Genomic DNA, 5,808 nt, shown 5'->3' with positions numbered 1-5,808 from the left:
TATATATATATATCTGACCGAGACCTTTGGAAATATGCTGTGCGTGAGAAGACCCGGCAAGCCAAATGAGACCAAAATCCAAGGCCTCTGCCAGGGATGTAGCCAGCCCACTTATGCATACCTTTCCTCCATTGGACACTAAACTCCGTTTGCGAAGACCTGTTGAGGCAAGTGAAATCGAAATCGAACTCAATTCGACGACTGGCCCCCATGCCAACGTCTCCTCCATTGGACACTAAACTCTGCTTGCGAAGACCTGTTGGGGCATGCGAAAGCGAAATCATGATGGCACCACCATTTAAGTGTGATCGTTACCAGCGTCACCTTCCTGGCACTTGTGCCACAACTTCACGTTCCTGACACTTGTGCCGGTGGCACGTGAAAAGTCATTTGAGCAAGATCGTTGTCAGTGCCGCTGGACTGGCTCCCGTGCAGGTGGCACGTAAAATACACTTTTTGAGCGTGGCCATTGCCAGTACCGCCTGACTGGCCTTCATGCTGGTGGCACATAAAAGCACCCACTGCACTCTCTGAGTGGTTGGCGTTAAGAAGGGCATCCAGCTGTAGAAACTCTGCGATATCAGATTGGAGCCTGGTGTAGCCATCTGGTTCACCAGTCTTCAGTCAAATCGTCGAACCCATGCTAGCATGGAAAGCGGATGATGATGATGATATATAGGCAACACATACACATGCACGTACACCAATTGCATACATATTTTTTTGTACCCATACATGTTCGTATGTGTGCATGTGTGTTGCCCATATATCCACAAAACACTATTTTCGATGGAAAAAAATTTTTAAAAATAAAATAAAAGTCTTAAAAACTTGCTCGTCGCTAGAAGGGGACTTAATTCCTGTTGTAAACATTGGTGGGGATTTCTCCGACTTGTAAATTGTTAAAAGTTTTGGTTGAAAATTTATTTTTACTGCTATTCGCTGGTGCCTCTGGGAAAAATAAGTTGACGAAAATGCAGATAGGATCATGACGAATATCCTCCTAAAATGGGAGCGACATGCATGTTAATTTGTGGACGTGCATAAATTACATTCACGTACACACACACATCCTGCCTTTTATATATATATATACAGATAACCTATGATTGTTAGAAACAGTAGAACTTGAAAATTAAAGGGAAATAACTCATACTTATGCACATTATCAGCTCACACATAGTATAATTACTACATAGAAAGAAGACATGGTACATATAATATGTATAAAATAACATTATGGGGCTTACCATTCTTTGGCACTTCAATAGTAAAAAGAAAAAAAAGTATCAAAGTAATGCAAGACCAATCTAAATTCATAACATCTTCCTTCCCCCTAATTCTCAAATTTGTATCAATAAATTGATATATACAAAAACTTTAAAACTATTAGTTTAATATTCGTGCTAAGTAGCTTGTTTACCAACCACATGGTTCCAGGTTCAGTCCAACTGCGTGGCACCTTGGGCAAGTGTCTTCTACTATAACCACGGGCCGACCAAAGCCTTGCGAGTGGGTTTGATAGACGGAAACTGAAAGAAGCCCATCGTATGTATGTATATATGTTTGTGTATTTGTATCTGTCCCCCCAACATCACTTGACAACCGATGCTGGTGTGTTTACGTCCCCGTAAGTTAGTGGTTTGGCAAAAGAGACCGATAGAATAAGCACTAGGCTTACAAAAAATAAGTCCTGTGGTCGATTTGCTAGACTAAAGGCGGTGCTCCAGCATGGCCACAGTCAAATGACTGAAACAAGTAAAAGAGTATGTACATATATATACACACACGCATCATCACCAACTCCATTCTTATGTCAACTTCGTCATGTTCACGCTGACCAGATGGGATTCAAAGCAGATTTCCTATGGCCTGATGCCCTTTCTGTCACCAACACTTACCTGCTTCTGAGCAAGATAATATTTAACAATGGCTAGACAAGTTTAAACAAAATATTGGAAATGAAGGACACTAATTGTATGATGGTGATACTTGCCTACAACTATTTTGATATAAATACAAGGAGACACAAACACACACATATATATTATTATTATTCAATCCAAAGAAAAAATAATTTCCTTCAAAGGGATGAAAAACATCCAATTTTCACTGGTTCTTCAGTTATATATCACAATATAGTAGAGAAAAAATTTGAACTTAAAATGGTATAATTTCAATACATAAACATTAAGAGAAATAGAGAAATACAATTGACATATTACAAATTTATTAACATAATAATATAACAAATGATTAAAACAAATATATATCCTACAATTTGTTTCGATTCGTATCCACTAGGGAATTTATAAAAAATTCACATTTATGCATATGAATCTTGTCTAAAAAATAGGAAAAAATTTATGATTTAGAAGTCCTTGCATGGAATTTTTGTCTATTTTTTTAGACAAATATTACCCTGAGAAGATTCATATGCATAAATGTAAATTTTTTATAAATTCACTAGTGGATACGAATCGAAACAAATTGTAGGATATATATTTGTTTTAATTATTTGTTATATCTTTTTATAGTATAACTATATTATGATGTTAATAAATTTATATGTCAATTGTATTTCTCTATTTCCTTTAACTGAGCATAACCGTTGCCAGTACCGCCTGACTGGCCTTTGTAGGGTTTTCGAGCGAGATCGTTGCCAGTGCCCCTGGACTGGCTCTTGTGCGGGTGGCACATAAAAGACACCATTTCAAGCGTGGCCGTTTTCGTGCGGGTGACACGTAAAAGCACCCACTACACTCTCTGAGTGGTTGGCGTTAGGAAGGGCATCCAGCTGTAGAAACTCTGCCAAATTAGATTGGAACCTGGTGTTGCCATCCGGTTTCACCAGTCCTCAGTCAAATCGTCCAACCCATGCTAGCATGGAAAGCGGACGTTAAACGATGATGATGATGATGATGATATATATATATATATACATACACACACAGAGGTTTCTTTTAGTTTCCATATACCAAATATACACACAGCATTGGTCTGTCTAGGCTTGGTCATGTGGTTAAGAAATTAGCTTCCCAACACGGGTTCAGTTACAGTGCGTGCCACCTTGCGTGGATACCTTCAACAATAGCCCTGGGTCAACCGAAGCCTTGTGAATGAATCTCAAAGATGGAAACTGAAAGACGTCTTTCATATGACAAATCAAGAGAAATCATAATCATTGTTTTCCCATGCCATAGAAGACTGAACCTGAAACCATGTGGTTGAGAGACAAACTTCTTAACCACACAACTATGCCTGCATCAATATGTATACATGTTACCATCATCACTGTTTAACATCAGTTTTTTATGCTGGCATGGGTTGGATGGTCTGACAGGAGCTGTCCAGGCTTCAATTGTCAGTTTTGGATGGATGCCCTAATGAACTTATTGTATGCAGTGCTAAGGCACACAACTCATCAGAAAAAGTAATCAAAACTACATGAGCAGTACATAGAATATGCACAGGATGTGAACAGTGAATAAGCCATTAAAAAAAAAGGATGGAGGGCACCAGGTGTACTATTGGCAAATTTCAGGAAGCAGAGAAATTTTGAAGGATGTAATATCCCAACAGCTAACAACTGATGCAAGTAGATTATTCTATACTTCAGTAATTCTGAGTGAAGAAAAAAAAATGTTTCCAAAAGTCATGGGTACTATTTTTGTTTTTTGATTTTCTGAGCATGTCCATGAGTGTTAGAATTATGAAATTCAAAATGGTGCCTGATGTTGTTGTTGGGAAAGATGGTGGATAATTTTGTGTGTGTCTACCAAGTCAGTTGTCAGAGGTAGCTTTATTGTGTCCATGCTCAGGGAAGCAAGACATTCAGAAAATGGTAGATGCCTGACAGTGGGTATTCATCTGGTTGCACATTTCTGAATAAACTGAGTGACTGAGTCCTCATTTTGAAATGCTCTCATATTTTTAAATTAGTGTTGACAGAAATAAGCCATACTCCACAGAGATCATGGTGGTATTTGTTCTGCCTTTCCTTATCCTCTTCACTTCTATTGTTTCAAAGTGAGCAACTATGGTTCGGAACCCAACCTAAAGCTTACCACTTTCTTAGTAACACTCATCACTTACCTTCCTCTCTGAAAGACAAATTTCAGTGTTTGAGCAGCCTACATCATCATCATCATCATCATCATAAGGAATAGAAGTTCAAAATCCTGAAATCACACCTTTCTATCTCAAATGAAAAAACACATCAATGTAGTCTGAGATACTTGCAAAAAGACAGGATGGTCATAGCTGGAAGGTTTTTGATTATATATAGGTCTACTGAATGTGTCTTTGCTGTTCTCATCTTGAACCAGGCTCCATCACTTTTATTTCTCTTTCTAATGTTCAGCCCTTCAGAACTTCAACATCCACATCTCCCTCCATTCATACCTTATCTTTCTCCCTCCACTCATACCGAGCCAGTCTTCTACTCCACCTAACACACTTTTAAACACAAACTTTATACTAAAGTGTCGCTTTAACATCCTCATTCTCATGCTTGTATGGGTTGAATGAAATTTAGTTTTTTTCTAGTCAGACACTTTTTCCTGTTGCCAACCCTCACTTGTTTCCATGGAAGATTGTTAATGAATGACACAACCTGTATAACAACACTCATTTACAATTATCACAATGCAAGAAGTCACACCAACACACACACACACAGAAATGGCTTCTTTCAGTATCTGTCTACCAAAGCCACTCACTAGGCTTTGGTTGACCTAGAGCTAGAGTAGAAGACACTTGCTTGATGTGCCATGCAGTGGGACTGAACCTGAAATTATGTGGCGTTTGAAGCAAACTTTATAACCATACAGCTACAGTCTGTACTAACAGACATTTATCATACCTGATAAACTATCTCATTGTCAGATCTCTTTTCAATGACAATATCAAAATAGCTTGTCTACTAGCTAAATTATTAACACAATAGAACCCCATACAATTTAATTAGGCTCTGCCAATTCTGAGCCAGCTACTCAGAAAAGCGAAGCTCATCTCACAAAACACAATGATTATTGGCAGCAACGCTGTAGATATTCTCTACACTTATCAAGTCCACTGAATTCTAAATAGTCTAACAAAGCTGAAACATAGCAAAATTTCTGAAGGAAGTTATCATGAATTACCAACTCTCATCAATAAATAAAACACCTACAAGAATGAAAAATGTTGAGACTTTTGTTATTTTCATTCTTGACAGTCGAGATACTGTAGAAGAGTAATAGAGCCTAGTACCTGCACAATTGCATTGGAAACTTTTAAAAGCAATATAACAATAAGTACTGCAGAAGTAAATAACAGAAGCAAGATGAACTGAAACAACAAGTAATTTAGGTTTGCACATAGCAGAGGTGGCAGAACTAAAAGAATAAAACCCAAATACCCATATTTACAAAATAAATAAATAATGAAATAAATAAATATTAAATTAATCTTTAGAGAAGCTTTAAAATGAAATATGAAAAATAAAATGAAATAGGAAGCAATAGAATTGTAGTAAATTCTATATAAGGTAGATCTAACAGTAAGCAGTAATAGTTTGTATTCAAATCAACAACAGTTTTATTGGCAAGTACATCCAAGATACAGCTAGATGCAAAATAGGAAATCCTTACCAATTATGTAAACAATTAGAGTTGGAGGAATGCATTTTTGGTGGTGGAGCTCTGATCACTTCATACAGACATTTTATATATATATATATATATATATATATATATATAACAGGTGTGGCATTTAGCTACAGTGTCATGCAGTAAAGACATTCTGTGATTTAATTTTAATCACAAA

Source organism: Octopus bimaculoides, chromosome 9 (assembly GCF_001194135.2).
Source record: "Octopus bimaculoides isolate UCB-OBI-ISO-001 chromosome 9, ASM119413v2, whole genome shotgun sequence".
NCBI lineage: Eukaryota > Metazoa > Mollusca > Cephalopoda > Octopoda > Octopodidae > Octopus > Octopus bimaculoides.
Note: the sequence above shows the minus strand (reverse complement) of the source record.